The sequence below is a fragment of the Mustela putorius genome, unplaced genomic scaffold (genome assembly GCF_011764305.1).
Source record: "Mustela putorius furo isolate JIRA1106 unplaced genomic scaffold, ASM1176430v1.1 tig00003834_pilon_pilon_pilon, whole genome shotgun sequence".
NCBI lineage: Eukaryota > Metazoa > Chordata > Mammalia > Carnivora > Mustelidae > Mustela > Mustela putorius.
Window position 1 is genome coordinate 38378897 of NW_025421987.1, and position 27721 is coordinate 38406617.

A 27721-nucleotide genomic window follows, 5' to 3' on the forward strand; every position below is an offset into this window, starting at 1 on the left:
CCTAGGAAAGTGTTTTTACAGTTTGGCCCTAGGTCAGCATCATCATCACCGAAGAACTTATTAGAAATGCAAATTATCGGGCCCACCCCAGACCTTATTAATCAGAAAATTGGGGGTGGAGGCGAGCATTCTGTTTTTAGTAAGGCTCCAGGAGGTTCTGATGCCGCTCAGGTGTGAGAACGGCTGCTCTGAATTGTTTTCTGCCCAACACTAAAGGGAGGTTCTAACACACACGCACACCCGGAGGTAACTAACTCTTCTCTATGGCCATCCTACCTCCCTGTCCCTGCCCCCTCTCATCCTTTTCCTGCTTCCTCATCTCAGGATGATAAATGGAGGTCAGGGCAGGGCGCTGTCAATGCAAGACGCGCAAACCCTCCCTCCCAAACCCGCCGGGTGGGTCGGGGTAGGTGGTGTTGGGACTTCCCCGACACTGGTTTCCTCATCATTTTCTTGACAACTGCTGCCCCACTTTGGGGAGGGGGGACGTTTAATAACAAAGTTTTGGTTTTAATGCCTTAGCCAATAGTTTGCAGAATAACAAGAAAACTATTGAGAGAGGGGTGTCGGAAAAAGTTTCCCGGAGAAGTGACTGAGAGAGAAGGATAACGTTGGAGAGCAAGGGTCTGAGGTGAAGCTAAAGAGAAAATGAGGGTTCAGGGGTGTGGGAGAAAGGCAGAGGACATTGCTCTTGGTATGGGAAAAGAGAAGTTAGGGAAAGAGCGCGGGACTGGAGTGCAATAGAAAGAAAATGGGCATTAGGAGAAAAACTGAGTCTGAGGGACTGTTTTTGGGGGGGTTCCCCCCCAAGCTTCCTTTCCTTTCCAAGACTTTTTCTCTGCTCCATCTTGCTCCTCCCCCTCCTCCCCGCCTCCTCTGCTTCCCCCTCCTCCCCGCGCGGTAATGGGAGGCTCCTAAGCAGGAGAAGCAAAAGAAGGAATTGTTTGCGAGTTCAGTCATCCAAAAAAGCTTCTTCCATATGGAGGGACCGGGTGCGCTGCGCGCGGCGTGCCCTGCCTTGTCCTGCTGCCGCCGCCGCGACCCCCGCTTCCTGCCGCAGAGACCCTGAACCCCGGCCCGCCGGTGTCAGCCGCGGCGCGCACGCACGCACACTCACCCTCACACACACACACGCTCACGCACACGCACAGACACACACTCACGCCCGCCACAGCCGCACGCGCCCGCACGCGCCCTCCCTCCTCGGCCGGCAACTTCTCGGGCCGGGGCTCCTTTGTTGCTCCCGCGCCGGCCGCTCTCCGGTTTGGTGAGTCCCTGAGTGTCACGGTGCGGGTTGCGTGTCCGTGCGGCGCGGTGCTGTGTGGCTCCCTCCGCGCCCACCGCGTCGGCCCTCGGGCCCCGCTAGCCCTGCCCAGGAGCCGCTGCACCAGAGGTGAGTCACGTCGCTGAAGTTTGTTTTCTTTTCACAAAAAGTTGTGTTTCTCTGTTGGTTTTGGGGAGAGGGGGAGGGCGGGAGGCGGTCGCAGGCCGGGCGAAGCCGCGGGAGAGCGGACGGCGGGAGCGGGTCCGGGCGCTCGGCCCGTGGGCTCCGGCGCGGGCTGAGGCCGAGGCAGGCGCGCGGCGCGCGGGACGAGAAGTCGGGCGAGGCGGGCTTCGGGGTGCCGGGGTATCCGCCGCGGGAGAGCCGCGGCCGGGCCGGGGCCGCCGCGTCTGGTTCCCTGCGGCGCAGCCTGGCCGGCCGTTCCCGGAAGCTTGGTGGAAGCAGGGCCCCGACCGCCTCCGAAACTTGCCCGGGAGCCTGACACCGGTGCTCCGGCTCCGTGCGCCGGGCGCGCGGGGAAGCCCGCAGGCGGTCGGCGGAACCCGGGGCTGCCCCGCACCCGCCGGCTTCTCGGGGGAAGGGGGGCACTTACCGCCCTGCGTCTCAAAGGGAAAGCCCCGAAGTGAGGGACCGAACCGACCGGGATCGAAACAGCCCCTGAAGAACATCCCGGGGTGGGGGTGGGGGCGGGGGGGATCAAGGGGCGAGGCTGAAGTGGGGTGTTCAGAGGTGTTTGTGGGGTTGGGGCGGCAGCAAGGGGGAGTGTGTGAGTGTTGGTTCCCGCGCGAAGCATCCCCCTGGAGTTGTGTTCTTCAGGTTTTTGTTTGTGTAACTGGGAGAGGGGGGGAAATGAGCCTCTGGAACAGGTGGGAAGGGGCCTAGGGAGGGGCAAGGAGCCCAGGCAGAATTTTCTGCTGGATCTTCAAAGGCCTTGCTTCACTTGCAGGTTACCAAAGGTTAGTTAGCTCTTCCGGGTGATTGGAGGATTTGGGGAGGTAGGGCGGCCGCGGACTTGGAGGACTTCAGGGAGCCCTGGGGATCCATTTAGTTTTGTTTGGGGGGGGATGGGGGTGGCAGTGACAGGGTGACTTGAAAGGTTGTTGTGTTATTCCAGAGATGTGGCAGTAGAGCTAAGAATACCCAAACCACACGCCAGCAATCCTAAACTCTGTGGGTGTGGTGGGGTGTTCTGCCTCGCCCCCATCCCTTCTTAGCAAGTTGCCGTGGGTTCAAAGAAGTTTTTGACTCAGAGTTACCTCTTTGCGTGGACTGAGTGAAAAGTACGCTTTGGTTTCAGACCCTTGTAACGGCTTTAAATACCCTGTGCGGGAGTCACCTTTGTCACCTAGTTCTTTGTTGTTCAGATCTTTGCAAACGTTGGATATTAAATAAATGTAATTTTCCAAAATTCTTGAGTGCCCAAGTGTTTTTGATTTACTCCACAACTGGGCCCTGCACGGCGCAGCTCCGTGATGGTTTTTTCATCCCTCTGGTTACCGCCAATAAATCAATTTCCATTTCTTCCTGGTCAGCATGGACAATATTATAACCCGGTCTTGTTGGACTGAGGTGGGGGCTGGGGCCCCTCTACATCTGGGTGACCTATTTTCTGAACTTCACTTAAGTGAATCTGAGGCAAGAGCTTGGCTGTTTTGAGGTGTGTAACAGGTTTCCCAGGAACATTTCTGAGGTCTTATAATTGGCACTTTTTAATGGTCTCATAATTGAAACCCAGAAGGTTCCCATGGTAATCTTGAAGCACCTTGGGGTCAGTGGGACAGGCAGGGTGGAAATAGCAGTTGAGTTGTGATTTTCCTGCCAGATGAGTTTTAGAGGGAGTTTATGTGAGAGGTAGAAATGAAAGAAGTTAAGAGTTGCCACATTGTGCCACTTTGCGGACATTACCCAACCCCCCCCCCCAGCCCCCTTTATTTCTCAATTTAGCTCTTCAGGAGACAGGAGGCTGTCTATTCCTGTGAAATCTGAGGATTGAGATGTCAGACACTGGCCCTTTCATCCTCTTTCAAGAGATCTGAGAGGAGTAACATTACGAGAGACATTTCCTCAGGAGAAATTGCCCAAGTCACAGATAGATATTGGCTTTACTCCGGACAGATTGCTAGAGGCCATGATCGCTGGTTCCATGACCACAGCAAGGGGTGGGGGACAGAGGACCCTGCTTAACTGTGAATTGGTTGGCCTACTAGTGATAAGAGGGTGTTCTTTTCCATCTTCCAAATGGATTTGGAGATTTTCCATTCTTTGAAATGTTCTTTCAAGTGTTTGGGCTCCCAGCTCTCTTCTGCAACTTACCTGTGATTTCCATTCTCCAAGAAGGAGTAGGGAATTTTACTCCTTAAATAACACAGTTGACCTCCCCAGGGACCCCCAGGACTTCAGCAAGAAGAGCTTGAAGTGAGTCTGGTGGTCACAGTATTCCATGAGACCCTAGGGGGTCTGGGTTCAGATTTCAACAAAGTCACTAGTGGGGTTAACGAATAACAGGCTTTCTCTCTGTTTTTCAAACAAGTGGGAGGAAGCTGAAGAAGACCCAGATGCACCAGTACTTTCTGGCCTCTTGAGTAAGGAAGTATTAACCTGGCACCAAAAGATAGTATATATTTGTAATCTGCTTTCTTGGGGGGGGGGGCGGTGAAATAAGAGAAATGGGAAGAGAGTGGAAACTGGAGAGGCAGAGGAAATAAAAGTGATTTGTTACATTAAAAAAATCTATTTACCTTATCATTTAGAACTTTATGTCTAAAAAAGTTCAGCAAACATTTCTAGTACATCAGACCCTGGACTGAGAGCTTTCTTGCCCCGGAAGAATAAGCTTTCTTAGTTAAAGGGTGATTTTCCAAAGTAAACCCCCCCCCCACAATTTTTTTTCCCAATTTTTACTCATTGCATAAACATCTATTAATAATTTTAAAATGTTCTTTTAAATGGCCCATATTCCCATACTGTAACACAAGTTGGTTTTCTTCATCCCTGTGTATACATGCTTTTCACATAGTTGTCATAAAAGTGTGATGTTTTTGTAGTCAACAGTGAAGCATCTAGAGATTTTTGTCCAAAGACTCACAAAGAACAGATGGTCCAACCTACTTCCCTGTTGGTGGGAACAACATAAATCCTTAGAGTGCTCCCACATGGAACCTTCACGTGTAATATTTTTCCTCGTTTATGAGACCGAATCAAATATTTGGGGTGGGAATGGAAGTGGGTGTTTTTAATCTAGAAATCCATGGTTACAAAAAGCCTTCCTAAATAGGGCTCTTTTCTTCCTTGGAGCCGTCAGCATTGGTATGGGTGGAGAAGGGGAGGAAGAAGTCTGGAGGTAATGTTTAGAGGCTCCATCTCAAAGGGCACTGAGGCGGGGTTTTGGGAACTTAGGTTGAAGCCCTAGTCCTTCTAAGGGCTCCGTTCACACTGACTCAAACCACTGGACAAACTCCTCGATCCTTGCATCTCCACTGCCACTGTGTTAGCCTCCCTCTCCAAGCTTGCCCCATCATTCCTGCCCTTCCTTTTATCCTTCCTCCATCTATACCATCTTTTCCATGGCTGCTACCACCAGGCTTCTTCATGCCCTTGACAACTTCTGTTGATGCATGGCTAGAATCCCTACTGGCTACCTATCACCACACCACCCATCCTCCATCAGTCCCATAAACAAGTCACCACCCAGCTTCAAACAGTCTAAGTTTACAACCCGAATTCCGTAGTCCTCTCACATGTGGCTCTGTCCTACCTTGTGATAATACTACTTTAGTAGGAACCTTCTGCTCCAGCCCAAACCTAACTAGTAGCTGACCCTTGATTTTTGCCTGGTTCATTCCTTGCTTGCTACCTTAACACTCCAAACCCCTTTCCTGTAAGCCCACCTTACTTTGTATGAGGCCTGCTAATAATGTCTTCTTGAGAGATATTTGGTGAATATTGATGAAAATGGGCTGTTGGTTGCAAAGGTAATGGTTTATAAGATCAGACTTTTTTCAGTGTAATCATTTTCCTTAATCCTTGGCTCATTTCATTTCTACAAGGGACCAGGTAACTGGAGATTTAAGGAAGCCTAGGATCTTAGAAAAACTGCTTTTTCTGTTTTCTTATTTATAAAATGGATTAATAAGGAATTACTATGATTTATAACAATGCACTTTATAAAAAGCCAGTACTTCTGAACTGTTTATTTTGTTGTTCAAAAGATAAGACACTTCTCTTTTTTCCCAGTCCCAGCACAAACTTCCTGGAACCCATGACCCATGAAGTCTTGTCAACACTCACACCATCTGAGGGTAGCAGCAATGAAGTAGAAGAAGCAGGTGAGGTTTTCTGCCCACAGTCTAATACCAGTGCCCTATTGGATCAGTTACCCCCGCCCCTTCATGTTTTGTCTTGCCTCTTGAGGAGAGAGTGTTTCTCATCCTTTAGCATTAGAAGGGTCTGGCTCTGAGTGGGATCTAGGCCAAAGAGATTGATTCTAGTTCAGGTCAGACACTCTTTCAGTCAAAGCCAGTGGTGACGTCCTTCCCCTGGGCTGGCTGTTTGAACCTTCCTTTCCTTGAGGCAGATCTGTTCAACATGTTGAACATGTTGGATACACACCATTTACCATGGAGTTTGGAGACTGAGGCTGCTGTAGAAAAATCCTGCTTAGGTTTGGGCGAGGAAAGCCCTGTGTTTATGTCTCTGTCAGTGGTATTACAGCGAATGCCTTGTGATTTGCTATACTGGGCAGTGTTTATCTCACAAAACCCAGAGGGATTCTGTGTCATCCCAACTTTTGAAATAAAGTTAGGAAATAATTTCTCCTTTCCTAATGGTGAATTTGGCCTTATCTTCAAAGAAGGCCTTTGATGTTTGGGATAGGATTATTGGGCAGTAAGAGGAAATCATAGGCGAGAGATCAGAGCCAATAATACAGTCAGCCTCACTTGGTTGCCAGAGAAAATGTTGAGGAAAGTCTCAACTAGTTCTCCTGGTAAGTAACAAAGTACATAACATGGCCAGGGTGAGTAGGGTTGACTAAAAAAAAAAAAAAAACAAACAAAAAAAACTCCATAAGAGCTGAGCAGCAGAAGGTATGGCAAAGGAATGTTTATTCTTCCCTAAAATGAGTTTGGACCGCATTGGACAAGATGAGGCTGATGATGTATGTGTAGGCTGGCACCTTCATCCTTTCAATAAGTTTTTATTGGGCACCTGCTGTGTGCCTGGGATCAATACCAGAGCCCACACCATCCAGAATTGCATTATTGAAGTGAGGGGAACACTGCAGTAACAAACTGTAGTGTTAAAGCACTTGGACAGGGTCAATTAAGAAAGGCTTCTTGAGGGAGGAGAGTCAGTATCGCAGACTAAGTCTTAAAGGCAGAGATAGGACTGGCAGGACTCAACTGTTCTTTGGCTTCTGCCTGTACATGTTCATGATTTTCTCCCTGAAAACTTACTTTTCTTCAGCAGATGATAGGCTCAAGTGTTCTTGAGATAGGAGATTGCAAGTTCAGAGTACTTTTGTTAATTTTAAAAAGTGAAAGTTCTGCATTGAATACAGAACCTCAGAAATTTGAGTCTTACTTATGATTCTAAAACCAGTAACTCAATAGCTGTCATTGGGAGGCCAGTGGGTGGGGGATGTGTGATTTTTTTTTTTTTTTCTTTCTCATCCATGTCAGATTTCAGCTGAGAAGTTTAGAAACAGCATGCCTGAATTCAGCTTTTTACCTTTCAGTTTCATTTGCCCTTTGTTCTACTGTTTGCACCAGGTTTGCTAACTCTGAAATCCTTTCCAGAGTAGCCAGTGAGGGAACATCCTGTCGCACATTATGGGAGCTACAGGTAAGAGTAAGAGGGCCTGCAGAGCTGGCTGACCTAGGAGATAAGCCCCCCAACCCCCACCCCCAGGTAGGGCTGGAAATGGATTCTGGAGTAGGATGCTCCCCCACCTCCCCGGCCCTGCCAGTATTTTTCCAGGGTAGTCCTAGCCAGGTGCCTTTACTAGTCTGAGTTTACCTAACATTACAATCACAGCAGCTTTATTAGGTATGGGTCACAGTTAATTGGAGGGGAAAATTGGGGGGTTCTGGCTTTATTACTTTTCTATGAAAGCAGAGACTGCTCTTAATTATTTCACAGATCATCCCTGCCCCTTGACTCTCTTTCTGCCTTTAATGACTATCATCCCTCAGTGATGTTCTGCTTGTTCTTCCTTTTTATGTACCTGTGTCCACGTGAGGGTGATTTCAAAACGCAGCCAGTCAGCACAGGGAGACCACAGAAAGCAATGGAAATTCATGACTGTTTACCTCTCATTATGAATGGATGTTTTGTAGTGAACAAGTTACATAAAAACCTACTGTGTTACAGCCAAGAGTTAGAGTCTAATAACTCTTCCAATGTACAGGCCTTCCGAGTAATCACCTGCAACCCTTCCTTGACGCCACTGGTGGTCTGCCGTCTTGAAGGCTGCGTCTGCTCCAGGTGAAAGCCCCATGGTCAGGTGCTCCTCGTTCTATAGCCTTGTGTTGCAGAGTTCGAGACTGGGTGTTTAGGCCTGGCTCTCGCCCGTCTGGACTGTGGCAGCTTGCCAGCAAGTTTCACTGGGTGGTCTTTGACAATGGGAGAGAGGAGGGGTGGGGTAACTCAGCTCTCCTACCCAAAGGGGAACAAGAAGGTTGGCAGCCAATCCCCTGTCACTGAAACACCACAAGGGTCTTGAGTGCTGGTGAAAAAAAAATGGAACAGGTTGCTGAGGGCAGTATTGTGAAGGGGTTCATTTTTGTTCCTCTGATTTTATAGACAGAGCCTTGTGTTTATGTGGTGAGGCTCCCTCAGGAGGGTGAGGCACAGGAAAGGCAGACACCCTTTTCCATGGGAAGGGAGAATTACTCTTCTCACCCCATTCCTGGTGCCAACGAGGCAGTTCCTCCAGCCTCTTCTGTCCTTACGGTGACATGCAGAATGTTACCTGTCACTTAATGAGCACCGACCGTGTGCCGGGCCCTCTGCTAAGCTTATAGGTACTACCCCTGCACTCCCCACGCACCCCTCCACAGTCCTGTGGAGACGGGCAGTATGATCCGGTTCTGCAGATGAGGGGCCAGGGCTTAAAGAATTGTAGTGACTTGTTCTGTGTTCACAACCACTAAGTGGTGGAGCCAAGATTTCATCGAAAGACTGCTGACTCCAAAACTCAGGCTTTGCAGGAAAAAAATGTCCAGACAATCTCTCCTGCTATTCTTTTGCAACTAACAAGTGTAAGGGGCTGGTGGGGGCCTTTAGGAAGCTTGCCTGAAGAGACATGAACTAAAAAACTGGGACCATAGCTGGAAGATTTCGTCCAGTGCAGCAGCAGCACAAGGGAAGCCAAGCTTTGTGACATGCTTGTACTGGACTTCATAGACAGTTGTGAGAACAGCCTCCACGTGGGTCTTATCTCAGAACATGTCTCCTGCCTCTGCCATCCCCCCTCCCCCATTATCTGCATTGGCTGTCTGAGTCTTTGCGTCCACTGTAGATGCCAGCTGAATCCACTTGCTCCTCAAGTTTCTGCAAGTCTGATCAAGCAGGTCCTCTGTGCCCTCAGCGGGGAGAGGGGGAGAAGGTGCTTGGCCCAGCAGATTCTTTTCCTGGTTAGGAGAAGTGGCAGCTTGTACAGAAAGATAGCCCGGGGAAGGAGGTAGGAGCTTTGACAGGCAGGTAACTGACAGGAGACAGTACCTTGCAGGCAGATACTCACAGGACAGTTGGCAGGAAGGATTCTGCACAACAACCTTCTACCTCCCGGCTGAGGGCAGGGGTGAAGACTTGGCTATGGAGGATGCATAGCTGCCCTGAATTCCTTGTTTTTCCTTTAACAGACATGGACAGCCTGAAGCCAGGGGGTTCTGCTTTTTGGCAGCGAATCACACAGGACATTTGGGTTTAAGCAACAGTTATGTGACCAACCAGCTGGGTAACTGAGAGGAGTCACAGAAACTCTGAGCCTTTGTTTCCCCATCCCCACAAAGCTGCCTTTCAGAGCACTGTTAGGATGCAGAAAGATCGCATAAGAGAACGCTTTTGATTCAGAATGTCTGCTCTCATCAGAAACCCAAGTTCTCTGGCATCTTGCCTGCTAGGATGAGTTAGGAAGTAAGACCTGCTAGAGAACTGGCTAGAGGTCAGAGCATGGCCATATGCGCTGCACCTGCTTCCTGCGTTGTATCTGTGTTTTCTGAGGGCAGGGGCCTGGACTAGAGGCAGCTCATCCTATCACCAGAAACCCTTCCCAAGCTCCAGACAAGCTGTCTTTCTCCCCGTTGAGAAAAGAGGCAGTGGGGGAGGGAGGGTCTCAGGGTCTGGCGGGAGTCGGGAGAGGAAAAGATCTTATGGCAAGGGGATCCTGGCTAACATTCTTCCTGAGGGAGGAAGAACAGAGGTGTGTAGGGGAGTGTCTGGAGTGACCCCTCTGAGAAGACAGAATCTGGAATGACTCTTATTAGAAGGTTGTTCAGGAGGAAGCAGTATTTCTAGGGCCACGTCCAGGTTGGAGATTGTGTGGCATACTGGTTAAGTGTGGGCTTTGGAACCGGAAAGGCCTGGACTTGCATCCTGGCCTTGCCAATTGCTATGTTTATGACCATGGGCTAGTTTCCTAGACTCTGAAACCCCAATTTCTTAAGGTTGTTGTAAAGAGAAGCAAGAAATGGCATATAATGCATTTATGAAGCACATCATGAGCGCCAGTGGAAGGCAGCTTTCGGGAGGAAAGGAGAGGAAAGAGGAGCAGTGGGAAGTGAGGATTACTGATGGATTGAGCAGCTGGAAGGAGGGCTGGGGGGAAGACTGTGCCACGGGAACCCCTGCTCAAGGCTCTACAGGGATAAAGGAGTGAGCAGATGGGGACAGAGAAGATCCCACAGTGGGATAAAACCCTGCCCAGTGTACCCTTAGGTGCCCACAAGGTGTCCTCAGACCTGTTCACTAGGAAGAGAATTCCCACCCAGCCTCCTCCTCTGCTTCTTTCCAGTACACCATTCCATTTTACCTGCGAGGCCGAAAACTTGCTATCCTCTTTAACTTTGCATGTTCTCTCACAGTCCACTTTAAATTGACAAATAGTGGCTTTACCTTTAAAATGTATCCAGAATCCTGCAACTTCTTGCCACCCAGGTCTTTTACCCCTTCTTACCCAGACTGTCAAACTACGGGACTAGCACAGTAGCTTTCTCAAGGTTCTACCTGCTTCCACCCCCACTCCCCTGACTTCCCTGCCCCTAAATCTGGCCACACAGAGAAGTCAGTTTCAACTTCCAACAGAGAAGCCAGAGTAGGTCACTTCTCTGCTCAGAACTCTCCAGGGGGTCCTGTTGAATTCAGAGACAATTCTAAAGCCTTCCGTGTGCTCAGCCCCACCCCTTGAAGCTCTCCCCTCACCTCCCCCCCACCCCCCACCGCCACCCTGGCCTCCTTACTGCTCCTCCCACTCGATGAGCAACTTCTTTGCCTTCTGCCTCTAACCTGGACCTAGCTGCCCTTTATTAATTCATCATTCTCTCTCCCTTCAGCCCAATTTATTTTCCCTCAAAGTTCTCACCTGCTGGCAGGTATCCATCTGTTTGTCTATTTGCTTCCTGCCTGCTTCTCCTCCAGAATGGAAGATCCATGAGACCAGGGATTTTTTTTTTTTTTTCCTCCCCGACTTTCCCGTACCTGGATTAGATTCTGATATGTAACTGCTGTTCATTCCCCCCCCGCCCACCCCAGTAGTCTGCAGGGCTTGTCTGAATTTTGAAAGAGATATAATAATATTAAGTTTTAAACAAAAATCAAATAATTACATACGGATTTATAGAAGAAAAATGCGTTCTGGGCATATGTATTTGGATGTACATGAGAGACTGGTGTGGAGAATTCTAATAATATTTGAGTGTCTGTTTCAGAAATGCCAGGGAGCTGTGTGCTAGGCCACGACAGAAATAGCCCAGGTCTTCTTTCTTTCTCAAGGTGACTGTATTCAGAATGGTCCATCGGTGCGCCCGGTGTTCCACCTGTAAGGGGAGCATAAGAACGGATGCCCCCTCTAGCCCTTCCTCATCATTCACTTCAGAGGAATTTGTGGAGCGTGTACTTTATGTCCGGCACTGAGCTAAGCCCAGCTAGGAGAAGAAGAGAAGCCCAGCACCTTCTCTCATTCCACCGAGTTCCACAGACTAAATGCTCACCTGGGATTTCCCGAGTGTGCCTGGACAGTCCATTTTGCTGTCCCTTCCAGTATCACAGGGGCCTGAGCTGAATTGGAGCTCTGTTGAATTGAGTTTGGAACCACAGGCCGGGGACATGAGGAACGTGATGCATTCAAGAATAGTTCAGTTCCCCACATACATGAGGGCCTTGGGAGCCAGGGGGTCAGGCCCCATGCTAGGCACGCAGGCCACAGAGATGCTCTCTGCTGCTGGAGAGCTGACAGCTGTGTGCAAGGGACAGCATGATTGGATATCTGCCCAGTGGGGGACAGATCTGACTTCATATTGCAATCTCAGTCACTTCTGACTTGCTTCTAGATTTAGAAGCTGAGGAAGAATAAAAATAGGGATAAAGATCCCAGGAGGTCTTGTGCTGACAACAAATGTGCCTGAGAAATTAAACTACCGAGATCCCCAGACCCAACCTCTATAGCATCTCAGGGAGCTGAAGGCCTGAGCTTTACTCCTTCAGTCTTTTTGTTTGTTTTAACTCTTAAAAATGAATAGTTTTTTTTTTTCTTGCAGATTGAAGTTTACAGAAAAAAGTTAAGTAAAAAATATAGTGTTGCCACTGTATTACCCTTGACCTCAGGCCTCTTCTCCCCATATTATCCAGATGTTGGTGCAGTACATTTGTTACAATTGTACAGTTGTTAAGCCAATATAGATACATTGTTATTAACTAGAGTGCATGGTTAATGTTGACTATTTGTATTACACACTCTACGGGTTTTGACAAATGCATAATAACAACTATTCACCATTGCAGTGTCATACGGAATAATAGTTTCACTGCCTAAACATCCCCTGTGCTCCACTTATTAGGCCCTCTCTCTTCCCCTCCCCCAATTCCTAGCAACCAGTGCTCTTTTTTTACTGTCTTCATGGTTTTGTCTTTTCCAGACTGTCCTATAGTTGGAATCACACAGTATATAGTGTTTCTGGGTCGGCTTCTTTTACTTGGCCGTCCTCTCCAGTTTTAAATATGGCCTTCTGTCCCCACCCCTTCCCCTCCCCCACATGCCCACATCCATCTGGAGTAAAAGCCCTGTGCTGAAACGCACTTGACCAGAGCCCACCGGTCCTCTGCCTTCATCGTCTCCTAGTGAACATGCCTGGCCCTGGTGCTACTGGAGTTTAGCCCAGGCTGGTAAACTGTCAGGAGCTGCCTGTGTTTTGGTTCCACATCTGGAAGTACCAGCTGTGTAGACCTTCCCATCCCATTCTTAACTAGAGACAGGAGGAGCACATGGAGCTGTTTGTCTTCCTCCTCAGTAGTTTGTTTTACTTGCTTTGGAACTAGGGAGGAGGGTGGGGACGTGAGCTTCCCCCAGGCAGGCAGCACTCCTTCACACCCACATCCGCTGGCCAGCCACGTGGCCCTGGCCTCTACCATCCTTGCTGTTAGCTCCGTCCAGGTCCCAGTGGCGTCTGTGCTGAGACCTGAGAGTGAGCACTGAGGCTTGTTTTGTGGTCATTTGGGAGGAAGACCAATAGGGGCCAGAAAGACGGAGAACATTTTCCTTGCCCAGAGGGGCTTCTTTCCTGAGTTAGCCTTGTAAGCCAGGATTTCTTGGGAGCCGGAGGTAGGAACCTCAGTGTTCAGGGCACTCACCAATCACTCTGAACAGGGAGGTACTCTGAGGGAGTAAGGAGGTTCTAAGGGAAGCTGGAGGAGGGAGCTTCTCAAACCCAGGCCCCAGCTAGGGGAAGGGAGGTGCTGGCCAATAGGGTCCTGTGGGTCATCTGGTTGAACCAGGCTGAGAAGTTCTAGCGGCTGAGGAAGAGGGGTGTACAAGGTGCAGAGAGCTGCAATCCTGAGGAACAGGAACTGAAATTCAGATCCCAGGTTCCATTGCTTCCTGTTTGGAATAAACACAGAGCTGAGGCCAGCTGGTACCTTTGCACCCTGAAGGACGCTGGCAGGTGTGTCAGAATTTAGTGTGAAGGAGGACGAAGACCCTTTGGCCCCCTTGGGAAGTCAGCTTTTGGACTGTGGAAATTCCATGCTGATGGTTCAAGTCCCTACCCCCTCCTCCTCCAGTTTTCTTTCCTCACCCAGTCCACAATCCAAGCTGTATCCTGTTCAGTGACTCTTTAAAGGACCCCATACATTGGCTCTGGCTAGTTATCCCCACTGCAAGTGGAGACGAATAGTACCTGTCCCAGGTTTGTCACTAAGATTGTGAGCACTTCTTCAAGCTCTTCAGAGGACATTCTCTCCAGGCAAGTTGTCCTTGACTTTGTGGTTAGGTATGGAATCGGTGTAGCCTCCTGGTCCCCTGTCATCCTGACTCTAGTTTTAGAGCCTAGGAGGCTGTGACAATGATTACTGACCCTCAACACAGGGGAAGCCTGGGCCCTTGCTGCAGTTTGCCCAAAGAGGCAAACAACAGAAAACTGCTGAATCATGTGAATGTGGGCTCCATGTTCCTTACCAAATCCAGCCTGCACCCCTGTCTCCCTCCTCACATTCTGTCCCCACAGGAGGTACAGTGAGAGTCCTGAGAGAGAATCCCAGACCAGCTCCTGTAGGTATATGCCAGGTAGAGTGTACCTACACATCTGGCAAAGCTTTTGGGTGTTTTCTTTCCCCCTACTGGTCAATGTGCAGAAGAAATCTCAGAAAGAGTGATTTTGTAAATAGCCTTTATATTTACTAAAATTTTGTAAATAGCCTTTATATTTACTAAAATATAAATTTATAAATGCAATGTATTTTTTTTTAAATCAACTTTAACATAAAGAGTGGCATTCTGTTGGGGATCATGCCAGGACCTCCCAAGATATGGTTGCCTATTACTACGGTATGCTCTGGGAGGCACAGCACAGGCCTTGCTTGATTTGGGAGCTTCAGCGAGTGTTGGTGGAAGGAAGTCTTTGGGTGCAGTCTGGGTATACTCTAGTACTTTTCAGAACAGAATGCAGTAATCAAGGCAGGGTCCAAATTTCACCCACTGCCACTCTATTCCCCTCTTTAGAAAAAGCTAGCTTCCATGGTAGCAGAACAAGGAAACTCCTTATTAGCTAAGGTCTATGTGCTTTCAAAGTCAGAAAGTAAAAAGGAACAGCATACTCAATTAAGATGGAATCCTAGGCAGGCAGAATTCCACCCCCCTCACCCCATCTTCCCCACTCCCTTTACCCCCCCCCCCCACACACATACAGGAAATTAACAAAAATGCCCATACTAACACCCTTGGTCTGCATGGGGGGAAAGGCAGAGAGACCTTGTTTCTTTACATCTCAGCCAAGATGGGGTATCTTTCCCTGCCCAAGGATGGTGGTTCTGACCTGTCTTCCTAGTGTGAAGAATGCCACCCTTTGAGACTCATGATGCTCGCAGACTGCCTCTCTTGAGTCACTTACGATTTCTTTCCAAATAGCCAGCAGTGAGCCTTGCTTGAGAGCAGTGCTGTTCGTGCTCCATCAGGCATAGGCCCCTAAACATGTCCCAGACCATCAAATAGTGGCCTTTCCGTTCATCAGCCAACAGATCATTCAGCACTGTGCCTGCTGCCCAGAAGACACTTCTGGCATGGATTGTGAATATCTCTGAAATCCAGACCAGAGGTTGTTTCACACTGAATGGCCTCATCTACATTCTCTCATTAAAGAAGTGCTCGGTCTGAGAAGGTGCTAGACACTCACCATTATCACCGTTGTCATCATTATTGCTCTGACTTGAGATAAACTGCTGACTTAGAATTCTTTCCTAAGACAGTCTTCTTGGAGCATTTGGCTATTTAAAAAGAGTTTTGTCAGTTATGGTGTTGTCGGGAATTTTACAGTAGAGACATGGAGGCCAAGAGAAAAGGGATAGATTTGGAAGTCCAAGCCAGTTTTCTTAATGGTCTTTGAGCTGGGCCTCAAGGTCTGCACTTGGTTGATTCTGTAGTAGAGGAAAGCTGGCCAGTGAAGCTGGGAGCACATTGTTGGTGAGATATGCTCAGGGTCCTGGGGAAGGCCCATCCTAGACCGAGAAACCCCAGAAAGGAAACAGAGGTTATGGGTATAGCCCACTTGCTCTGGGTCCTTGCACAAGATAGGCTCTCTAGGTCTTCTCTGGTTGTGGCCAGCAGTCCCCTTTCAGAGATGGAACTGCCTCTCTGGCCCAATAACGGGGAGCTTTTCAAGGTCAAACAGCCCCTTCCCCACCAAAACCTGGGTACTCACTGAAACCTGCTGAACTGAGAAGACATTGAGTAGGTGGGTGGGTGGCAGTAGGGGGTTTCCTGGGAGTTAGTGTGGTATTGGGAAGGTTTGAGATGTTCCAGTTGTCCTTTGAAAAAAAAAGTTTTATTATTTGTTTGTTTAAAATCTCTAACACAGAGAAGCAGAAAGAATAGTATCATGAATGCCATCTACGCATCACCCAGATTTAACAGTTATCAGGACAAAGTGTTTTTTTGTTTTGTTTTGTTTTTTAATATTGGTTTGTTTTCATTACTATCTGTGTGCCAGATGGGGCAAGGGTGGATGCCACAAGGTTGCTCTTTCCAAAAGACGTGTGTGATCCTATCTCCCTGCCCTTCTCACAGTGGCATAGAAAGGAAAGAACACCAGCCTGGGGCACTCGAGTTTGATTCCCACTCGAGATGTTTCTGTGTTACCCCCCAGATGCTGAGCTCTTAGAGAAAGCTTGAACTTTGTCTTTGGATTCTGAAGACTTAGTATTGAGTAGGTGTTCAGTAAGCATTGATTGACTTATAAGGCAAGTGATTCCATGAGACGGTGGGTTCCATCTGGATAGATGCAAGTCATGTGAGCGCGTAGTTCACCATTTGGGGAGCAGTTCACCCAAAGTAGGAAGATGGTGGGATTCAGAGTTGGGTAGGGGGTGATTATTTGAACCCTGGGGGACCCTGATTGTGTAAAGGGTTAGCCTTCATCATTCTAGAGTGAAGGGGCTCCTGCTTCTGCCTAGAAAGAGAGGAAAAGGATTGTAGCAGCGCTGCCTGGCCCCCAGATTCTGGAGCCTGCAGGCTGTGGGTGTGGCAGAGCAGGCTTTGAGAATGAGGCTCCAGCCCCAGACCCATTCCTCTGGGTGGCCACAGACAGCCCACAAGCTGCCTGCACCACCAGGCCTGCGTGTCATTCCAAGTGCTATTTTATTCATTGTGGCGTTGGCAAGGAACAGGGCTCCTTCAAGTGTGGGGAGGGGAGTCCACTTCCAGCCTTTGCAGTGCTGAGCAGCTCCGCCTCTCTGTGCCCCTCTGGGCAGGGCTGGGGATGTTAAAGGATATGAAATGGGGTGTTGGAGGAGCATGAGGGCAGATGCTGCAAACACTTCCCCCTCAGGTCCAACCCTGGGTGTAGCCAGCAGGGGCCTCAGGCAGGGTGGGCCAAGGCCCACAAGAGACCCCAGCCAAAGTCTCCAAGCCCTGACTTTCATCAGCGACCTGCCCCGCCCACTCCCTTCCTGATCTTTTTCAGTTTAAACTTCCAGCCCTGTCCTCCCCTCCCATACAAGCATGATGTGTGTGTTAGTGTTTTAATTTTTATTCTTGGCAGAAGTTAAGACACAAAATGGATTTGGAAGGAGATGAAACCAGTCTGGGTATATGTTGGGCAGCAGCAGCTTCATTCCTGGAGTGGGCGGGCCGTGGAGGGGGAGGGGTTGGGGTGGGGACGGAATTTCTAAGGGGTGGGGAGCTGTCTCCTCCCCGGGGTAAGGACCAAACTGAAATAGGACTGCTTTGGGGGAGGCTGGAAGCCAGAGGCTAAGCTATTAACCCTTCGGGACATGGAAGAGACAGTTCCTGTGGAGCCGAAGCCCTCTGGTCCAGTATGGTGTCAAGTGGCTGTGGGAGTCTTGCCGGTCAACACCTGTCCCCCTTCCAGGGGGTCTGTGAGCTGCTAGACAGACTGCTCTGCCTTTGTTAAGGGACTCATGTGTTGATCTGCAAACACTAAGATGTGCATGTGCTCGAAGAACTTGTCTTCTGGTCACCTCCCAGTCCCCAGAAGTAGTGATGATGGCCCCAGTCTGGCAAGGGTTACTGTGGCTGGAAGAACTGTTTGAATCTCCTTTTCTGTGGTGGAGGCCATCGTGGCCCCCAGAGTAGGCATTCTATGCAGTGGTGCCCCCCCCCTTGGATCTTTATTTCTGTGTGAACAGGAGAAAACTGAATCTGAAAGTCCAGAGAATATCTGAGGAAATGTGAGAGAAGCTTTAAGAAAATGCTTTATTCTTAAGCAAGATGCTTAATCTCTCTGAGCCTCAACTGCTGCATCTGTAAAACGGGGATGACAGTACCACCTACTTCATAGAGTTGCTTAGAGGTTAGACAAGATAGTGCATGTACATTGTCTCACACACAGTAACTCAACATAAGGTCAAATACTTTTCTTTGATTTATTCTAAGATTGATGATTTTTCTTCTAATTCCAAAGATATGCCTTAATCACATATTGCAACAAAACCTGGTATGTTATATTTATTAAGTCTTGATGACTTTTAATTACATTTACAAATCAGTTACATTAGGAAATTTGTACTTGAGGAGGAAAAAGGCAGTCTTTAAATGTTAATATGCCCAACATGATAATTTCAGCAAACTAACTTCTTGATGGATATTTTATTACAATTTACTAGACAAAGTAATTTCAGACTTGTAAAGGTTAACAGAATATTAAATGGGTTTACATTTTTTTCGATAACATTTGTTCATATTGTATGGAAGCAGCAGATCCTGGAATTAGGGAAGGTGTTCCTTATAAGCCAGAGTTGTTGAATGTTAGAGAATGGACACAGATACCTCTTCGGATATGATAACGGAGCAAAGAGCAGCCTTGTAATGGCCCAGTGGGTTGTTGGGAAATGAAGTCCTCAGGTCTATGGGAAGACAAAATAACAGTGATGAAACACTATTTGGAGGTAGCTTTTTTTTTTTTTCCAAATTTGTCTTTTTAATAACAAAAATTATAATTACATAGCTAACCACTTTGAATATTTCTAAAGCATTTAATGTAAAAAGTACAAATCCCCTAATCTTCAGAGATAAAAGTTAACACTTAAGTGTCTCATGACCTCTGAATAACTATATGGCACATATCATATGCAATTTTTTAAATCACAAAAATGGAATCATGCTGTTTTACAAGTTGCTTTTGGGATATTCTCCAGGAACCTCTTAGGCCACCATTTCCCAAAGTGTATTTGATGAAATTTTCCTCACTAATGGTACTCTGAGAAAAAAGAGTAGTGTGGTCAAATAAGTTCAGTCCTGTGGCTACATAAGTCCAGGTCTGTGGTTAAGTTCAGACTTCAGTGCATACTCTTTCCACCTCTTGGTGATTCAAGGTGCATAACAGCATATTAAAGGCTCTGAAAAGGCCTGCAGTAAAAACAAAACAAAACAAAAACCTAATTAGTTTTTCTTAAGCATTTCCCTACATTATTTTTGCCATCACATATTTACATCCAGTAGATTTTTCGAAGGCCATTTTAGGCACTCTTCTCTAACCTCTCCTCCACCTATTTCTCTCTGCCATCTGTAATCTTGTGGCGTAATCTTGTGGGGTAGGCGGGAAGAAAAGAGCTCCTCCCTTCATTTAATCAGCAAATCCTTCCTGTGCTCCTACCGTGTGCTAAGCACTGTGATCACTGGTGGGGATACAGGAGTGAACAAGCTAGCAAGCTCTCTGCCTTCAGAGACGTTGGCTTTCCCTCCTGTGCTGTGATGGCATTAGTCACATCAGGATGGCTTGCACCTGGGAATGGCAGAGCTTCAGCAAGGGATCCTCTCTGCAGCTGGTGGAGCCTTGAACAGCAGGCTAGAATTATCCCCACCCCCGCTGCCCCTGACCCTTCACAAGGCTTCTCCAATTCCCCATGCTTGCTCCTGCTATAAATAGTGATGCCTGACCCAGCTGGCAAGACTCCATGTGTTTATTTTCTCTGTGTGTGCCAGACCTGCACCAAGGCCACTATGCTTTACAAGTTGGGAGAACTGATGGGAGATGGGGTCGGTGGCTTCCAGCAGAAGGCAGGGACTGACAGACAGATGGACTGGGGCATGCTTCAGTTCTTCAAATTGGTATTTATTTTAAGTTTTAGGTGGCTTAAAAGAGCTTTGTAATCGAGAAAGAGTGGGGGTGGGCTGCGGACTAAATGTGTATATTTGGGGGTCAGGGAGGTGGTTAAGAAAGTGGGTTTGTATGAGGTCAGATGGGAAAGAAAGTAAACTGTCATAGTCCTTACCATCTGGAGCTGGCGGTGTTTGCTGTGTGAGGACCATGTGTACACACACGTGTGTGAGTGCGGTTCCATCCGAGAGGCTGTGAGAGCATGTGCGTGGAGAGCGCAGGTGGGGGTGTCCGGCGCCTGAGATACTACCTACTCTTAGCCCTCTTTTGTTGAAATACTAGGGATAAATCTGCAACAAAGATCAGAGTAGTGGAAGTATTCCCAAAAGTAACCCTAAAGGGAATTATTCAAATTTCATAAGTTGCTATCATGTATTAAGCAACTACTTTGTACAGGTCATTATGCTAGATGGTTTACTAAGGTAATTTGTTTTTTCTTCAACATCCCTGTGTGTGATATTTTATTGTCCTACATCAAAGTGGTTCCTTCGAAGTTCAGGGTAAGTCTTTCTGGCTTGCAGGAAGGTCTGGGAGTAGACCTTGTTCTTGTCAAAGTGCAGTCAACCAAAGAGTGCTAGCTTCTGATTGCTGGTCTTGGACCTGACTTCAGCAGCTTGATCCCAAGGCTTAGTTTTTCATGTGCACACTTCCAGATTTTCTGCCAGCATGCATGTTAGGGGTGTGTGTGTTAGGGGTGGGGTGTGTTGGTGTCTGGTGATTGGGGTTGATTTTGCCTAGCATTTGCTTGAATCAGCCCTAAAACTAGATCAACCGTGAAGCAGCCACCTGATTGTTATTCATTCTGGGTCACAGAACCTGACTGGCTGCCAGTCCTGTGGAGGGTGTGGATGTGGGCCTGGTGCCATTGTCTGCTTAATCATCAGGAGGAAGAGGCACAGAAAATGATTGCAGGTGACACTTAATTGGAGTTGGTGGTGATTATGTCACCTAACAAAGTAAATCAAAGTCTTTTCAACCCCTAGAGCTTCCTAAATGCCCAGGTTCTAAGGAAGAGCTCCCTCCTTGACTAGATGACAACAGTTCTTTCTTATCTCTGCCATTTTCACCTTTTGTGTCTCAGGTTGCCATTGGGTCACTCAGCACTTTGCTGAATACCTAGAACTATTTTGGATGCTGATGATGCCCTTGTGAATTTCTTTACCATTCCTGATCCCTGAAGCCTCCATCCAGTAGCCAGGCAGATGGAAAGTAGTGTGTTGGTACTTGCATAGGGGAAGTGCGGGACTCTAGGGGAACAAGAGCTGGATTCCCAACCACTGCCTGATACACAGCAGGTGCCAGGGACATGCCTTGAACAGAAGAGAGTTTCCTCGTGTGCTACTTCTCCTCACATTTTCTTCTCCACCTCCTCTTTGGCAAGCCCACTCCTACTCACCTCGTGCTTGTCTGGCCTGCCTTCCCCACTGAATAAGAACCACATCCTGGTGGGGGATAGGAACAGGGGTATCAGACACTCAAGCACAACCTTCCTCAATTCAAGCAAGCTCAACTTCGCAGCGAGAGCACCCTTGGGGATTCATCAGAGCCAAACTCCAAGGACCAAAGAGGAAAAGACCTTGGAAATGATCTTGAAGTAGGTCTTTACAGCTTAGCAAAGATTCATTGAGTACCTACTATATGTCCAGAAGAGAGACTTGTAAACAAGTTATGATATAGTGTGAGATGTGACAGTGACAAAGCTGAGGCTTAAGAGATACTCATTGGCCTCCTTATTAGCTTCAAGCCTCTTTCCTACCTTAATTGATCTTTCCTATTTTAATTGATCTTACTTTAATATTCTAGAACTATGTTGGGAATGAACTTGGACAATAGAAAGGGGAACTCTTTTAGGACTCATGACAGGCACTACATTGGAGGACTGATCTTCTGTGCTGAGCAGGGCCTGAGTGTGTGTGTGTGTGCATGTGCACACTTAAGTGTGTGACACATTTCTTTTCTCAGTCCCTAATGCCTTTGTTCGTGGGTCTGGTTCCTTGCCTGTACTTAGTAAAATCAGTGGTTTATCATTGATCTTTGCCTAAGGCCATGATGCATTTTAATTTTGGTATAGTAGAAAGATATTGTCAAAGCTAAAAGTCAACTAGGTTCCAAGTTGTTTAAGGATGGGAGGCTGCTTGTACGCTCCGTCAATGTGTGGCACCTAGTGGGTACCCAGTGTGGGTTTGCTGAACTGACCTGACTTTTCCCCAAGCCTGCCCCAGGAACCTGGACTTCTCATCCTGAACTTGGGGTTGCCAGCTATATTCCCTGCTCTTGTCAGCATGAAAACTAAGCAGAGAGACCTCTTTTGTCTTACTGTGCATCTGAGACAGATCCTGTTCTCTTTCCAGAGGACTGGGGAAGAAGCTATTTCTGTGGTTCTGTATACGCTGCAGACTGAGCAGAGCTTGCTCTCCAGTGTACTCCTGCTGTATTTCCTATCTTCTCAGGCCTCCATTGCTTTCAGTGGCTACTTTCAGATAGAACCAAGTCCCAGCCTTCCCTGAGCCTGCTTAGGACAGGTAGTAAGGCTTGTGTTTACCCACTGATCACTTAAACAGGATGATTTTCCCTTTGTCTTAGGAGATAGGACATTAAGCTGTTAAAATCTACTGTAAGTGCTGTTCAGGCCCTAGGACAGGGTTGTTTATATACCCTGTTTGTGCTGTCTACCCAGACTTTAATGAATTCCTTTTACGTGGGCTCTTGTCAACCGTGAGCATGAGAAGGTTTTGAGAGTGGATGCTTCTGTTTCCTCTCTAGTCACTATGTTACCATTTTACTTCATTATTTACTTGTACGGATATAGCCCTGGCCCTGGGCTGTAATTAGAAACAGGTAGGTAGATAGGAGCAGGTGGCTTTGTTGTAGCTTTGTGCATTCACTGACAAGGTGAGCTCCTTTCTGGAGCTGGATTGGAAGTGGGGGTCCAAGGGATCAGGGGATTGCTTTCCTCTCTATAAACACTTTTCCATAACTTCTCGTCCCAAAGGACCTATTGTCTGATGGGGATCTTTTCCCCTTTCTCTCTGAACATGTAGAGACATTATGGAGAAATTATGACCATTATCGTCATTATCATCATCAAGAGAGTGCAGAGAGAGGGCATAAACAGGGTGAGGGAGAGGTGGTGGGGAGCAGTTATTAGCTTAAGTGATATAAATGTGGACTCCAGTTGGGTAGAGAATAAGAGGCTAGAAAGCAAATCTTGCTGGAAACTTGGGAACACTGTAGCATTCTCTGTGAATCTCTTATCCCATAGGGCTATTGTGAAGTTCTGTAAAACACTGTGTAGAAGGTAGGTATTACTGCTTTTTTTTTTTTTTCAACAAATAATATTTCTCGAACTCCTGAGGCATGTGTGTATGTAGTACAACAAATCTGCTCAGTTTTTTATAGCACAGAAAGAATAAGCAAAACGATGGTATCACTTATGTCCGGAGTTCTTAAAATGCAGCATCTCAAAGTCTTAAACTACATTAATCTAAAAGCCCACTCGGTGGCAGTGCCACTATATGAAATTAGACCTCCAGGGAATGGCTTCCATGATATCTGTCCCCTCAAATTGTTTCGTGATCGCTGTATGCCTGGCTGCTTTCACACTCAGTCTCTTTAATTCTTTGTAGCAGCTCAGCAAAGGAGGTATTACCATTTTCCTTTTCACAGGGCATAAACTGAGACTCAGAGATTGTTATGTACCCAAAGCTGCCTTCTACCAGGGGTAGAAGTGGCAGAGCTCCTATCTAAACCCAAGGCTCATGGCTTTTCAGTACCAGATCCCGCTGGGTTTCAACTTTGTCACTTAGCAGAAAAGCACGTCTATAATAAAAATTTGAGTTGCCCCCTGAAATCCTCATATGATAAAGCAATGAGAAGAGTTTTGATAACCTCTCTCTCCATCTGTAAAATGTGGACAGTAACATTCCCTGGGTTGTGAAGATTAAAAATGACTGGGCGCATGAAGCCCTCAGCACTGGGCTTGGCCAAGAGTAAGAGTTCAACAGATTTAGCTGCCTTTCCTGCCTCTCTGCCCTCCTCCTTCCTCCCCTCCTCATGCTTTCTCTTCAGGCCTCAACCCATCCTTCTCTTTCTGATGCAACAGCTTTCTTATTTCTCCTTCTCTTGTGCCTCGCTGCCTGTCTCCTTCCTCGCTGGCCTCAAGCTTAGGGTCATATTGATGTTGGCCAGTTAATACTTACCCACAGTATCCTCCTAGATTAGATTCCTTGCCGATCAGTGGCTGCAGGAAGCCAGAAGCCTCAAGCATAGTAGGGTGTTTGTTTTGGAAAGAGGGATAAGAAAGAAAACAAAGTAGGTCCTTGAATGAAGCTCCAAACCATAGGAGCCTCTACAGAGGTACTGACTTCTGTCCTGGGACTTGGCCCTCCCCTCCAGGGCTGTCCACACTGATCTAAGGACCATCTGGTTTTGAAAAATAAAGGCCTTGGTTCTAAAAGTCCTTTGCCCCTAGAAAAGCCCTGTGGTTCCACCACTGATAACTGCATCTTTCTCTGTGCATCCCTCTTATAGATCCAGGGCCAGATTAACAGTCCTCCGTCTCCTATTTCTTATCTGAAAAACCCTTCAGTTTGGCAAACCTCAGCTGAGCCCCTGTGATGTGCCGAGGCTTTTTAAGATGCTAGGGTCACCAAGATGAAGTTAAGAAGCTAGGCTTCAGAAACTTTACAGTCTGGGATCAGAGGATAGAGTTCCGAGGCCCACCACAGACACACTCGTGATCAAACACACAAATTATTGTGGAAATGTTATAATAGATATGCGGAGCACTGTGGAAACCGGGAGGAGGAATAGTCCCTGGAGGCATCATACGGTGTCACGTGAGGTAAGCTTTGAAGGGTACTTAAGAGTTCCTCTGGTGGAATGAAAAGAGAGGGGGAGATGGTTCTGGCAGAAGCGAGGGTGTGAAAATGCAGCTTGCCTGGATTTTAGGGCTTGTGGGAGGAAGATCTGGGAAAGGTTGACGGCAGCCCAGTTATAAAGGACCTGGAAGGTTGTGCGAAGGAGTTTGGACCTTACTTAATCATACTCAGTTGGGGAGCTGTGGAGGGTGGGTCAATTAGCTCCTTAGCTTGTTTGTTTTTAACCAACCTCAAAAGGGGGGAAAAATATCACTCCTTCCTTCCTTCACATTTTCAAGTCAGCTGCTTTTGTTTCCTTTCTAGGCCTCAGCCAGCTGCTTACATGCTTTTTACAAAATGAGATCTATGTTTTTTTACTTAACCTCTTTTACATATTTTTCATGTTTCTACCTGATCTTTATAATTACCATTTTAATGTCTGCATAATAATCCATCAGTTATTATGCTATAATTTATTTAAAGCAGTAGAGTGAAAAGAACCAGAAAGGTTTTAAAGCTGGAAGCTGTTCAAATCCCAACTGTGATTTACCATCTGTGTAATCCTAGACAAAATATTTAATCACTCCGAGGTTTAATTCATTTATAAAGTGTGTTGATCATAAACCTACCTTGCCGGGCCATTGTGAAAGATTATATCAAATTAGATGAATTATGAATTATGGCCTGGCACTTATTCAATGAGTGGTGGCTGCCCACTTATCATCTTTACTGATTGGCTGAGCTTGATGTTCTAGAAGGAAGGTAGGTGTCGATGGGGGGGGGGTTTGATGTGGGGGGAGAGCTCAGGGAGCCAGTCTGAGAGCGGTAGACCCACAGAGGCCAGCAGTAGTCACCACGAGTCCATGCGACTGTTGAGTATCTGAAATGTGGTCCTTGTTATTTGGGATGTGTAGTAAACATAGAGCACACACTAGGTTGAGAAGACTTAGTATGGAACAGAATATAAAACACCTTGTTAATAATTTTTATACTAAGTATACATTACCATGTTATTTTGGATATACTGTGTTAAAAGATGTTAAAATTATTTTCACTTGCTTTTAAAATGTGGCTACTAGAAAACTGTAAAGGACATTATGGGGCTTGTATTGAGTTTCTCTGGCTGCTTTGAGTCCCTATGACTGATCCCATACAGGAAAGACAGGAGGCGTAGGTACATCTGAGTGTGTGTTTATATAAGTAGATCATTAGTGGGTGTCCCCTGAGCAGTGAAATGAAAGATAGGCATTTGTTCTAGACCAGAGAAGCTATCCCCACTTGCCTTGAGTTGGCCATCCTGGCTCTTAAGCAAGTCACACGCAGCAGTGGTTAGATTTTTGACCAAAGCACTCGTTGCAGGGAACAAGTGTGACTTCTCTGCTGAGCTTGCAGGGCGCTTCAGGCCCAGCTGGCAGAGAAGCACTGGGCGTCCCGCTTGCTCTTTTGTGGCGTGCTTCTCTGTCACACATGCAGTGTGTGGGGATCACACAACTGGGAAAAAGACCACACAGACAATGATGGTGGAGGGATAGGCTGCTTCTGGAAGGGGGATAAGTGCTCTGAGTCCAGTACAGCCCTGCTCCGCTGTGTGTCCTCACCTTCTCTGGTTTAGAGTCAGAGAAGCAGTGTTCTCACCTTTATGGATTTGATGCTGAGGCTGGCTTCCGGGTAGCATTTCAGATAACCAAATCCTATTTCGGTTTTCCAGCCGGGAATTGAAATTGTACCTAGCTCTTAAAATATCCATTGTACCATTTCCTGTAGAACCCCTCTAGGGTTCTTAGGTTATAGAGCCTTAAAATCAAGGTAAAGTTTAGAAGCAAAGAAAATTTGTAAGAGCTTTTATATACTTTTCTACAGTTGGTCTCTCGTTGGTTGAGCTCAGGAGACCACAGATTTTGGATGCATCTTAGTGGGGTAAGAACAAGGCAAGTGGAAGATACTTAGTCTGGAGGGCAAAAAGTAAAGCACAACAAGCACTATTATCTGCCTTGCTTGGAGAAGTTTTATCTGAGTTAGCCTGCCTGACTTCAGCATTGTTTGATGCAGATAACAGAAAGGCCTGGTGATAGACCCTGGCATCGCTATGGCAGGGGCATTGCTGTACCTTTGCCAGGAGCATTCTCCTTCTAACGTACTGCCCCCCCGTCTGAGCCCTGACTGCACTCCTCAGGTGGGACAAGGGTTTCATGTTCTTGGTCAGCAGTGGTTAAACTATAACAGCATGTATATGTTTCATTCACTTAGCAACCATTTGCTGATCTCTTTCCAACAGGCCAGACACCATGGGGTTAACTGTTCTCTGAGGAAAGTATATGAAAGTTTTAATAGCTTTCCTTTGCTTTCGTTTTCTATCACAACTTTAAATTTGTGACTTTTACGGTCACAGAACAAATAGCCTTGTTTCACAACTTAGGAAACAGATTCTTTACTATTAGAGGACTTTTACTTTTAGAGGACTTCTTGTATTCTGGGTACCAGTTTAATTTTTTCTGAAAAGTGGGAGAAATGTACTCTTTACCCCTCCTCCGCACTCTGCCCTTCTTTTGGGCCTTGGAGAAAGATCCCCTCTGATCTCTGGGAGCCCCAAGTTTCCCTCCCAGCAGACATGTGACAAGACTTCATCTGCTAGACAGCCCACTCCCTCAGTGCGGGGGGGCCCTATGTGCCCTGGTTGGGCTGTGGCAGACTATAGCTCTCACCTCTTCCTCCATGTCAGTCAGCCAGAGGAGGAACTCGGCCCCAGGGTGGCAGGCCAGTAGGTCTTCTGCCCCTACAGAGATTAACTTTTGAAGTAGTTTCATCCCACTGCACTACCTGTGACTTTTCAAGGCAACTATGAAGAGCTGGGAATTAGCCAAAGGCCTGACACCTGAGGCAGTTAGGTGTCCCTGGCGAAGCGACTAGCATTGGGGGTGGTGTTGGGATACCTAGGCATAGACAGCCGCATAAATACGAACGTCTCTGTGCTCCAAGGCCGTGCCGGGCTGTGCTTACCCACCACACTCTCCCTTCTGCATGTGCACAGATTCAAGCCTGCACACACCTGCACACATACAATATATCCCCTTGCAGGTGCTGTACCCCTCTCCCCACTTGGTCCCCCTGGAAGCCCCCACTTCTCACCTCTCCCCACCAACTGCAGCCTCCACCCCAGCACTGTCATTCCTAACTCCAAAGCCCAGCCTTTCTGCCAGCCCAGGCCTCTCCAGGTTAGAGCTCTCTGGGGACCGTTTCCTATTGAAAGGAAGAAAGAAAGA

At 47.4% G+C, this 27721-nt stretch overlaps 1 protein-coding gene across 5 annotated transcripts in view; it reads left to right on the forward strand.

Annotated features, from left to right (window-relative positions):
- The first annotated feature begins 901 nt into the window (after positions 1-901).
- BOC (BOC cell adhesion associated, oncogene regulated) overlaps positions 902-27721 on the forward strand; it is a 67555-nt gene continuing 40735 nt past the window's right edge. For 2 of the 5 annotated variants that reach the window (XM_004761442.3, XM_045088389.1), the window contains exons 1-2: positions 902-1393; positions 5516-5607. The gene's annotated coding sequence lies outside the window, so the exon portion shown is untranslated. Of the gene's footprint in view, positions 1394-5515; positions 5608-7050; positions 7124-7688; positions 7766-27721 lie in introns of all 5 variants that reach the window. The other 3 variants (XM_045088388.1, XM_004761443.3, XM_013060927.2) reach the window with 3 other exon arrangements.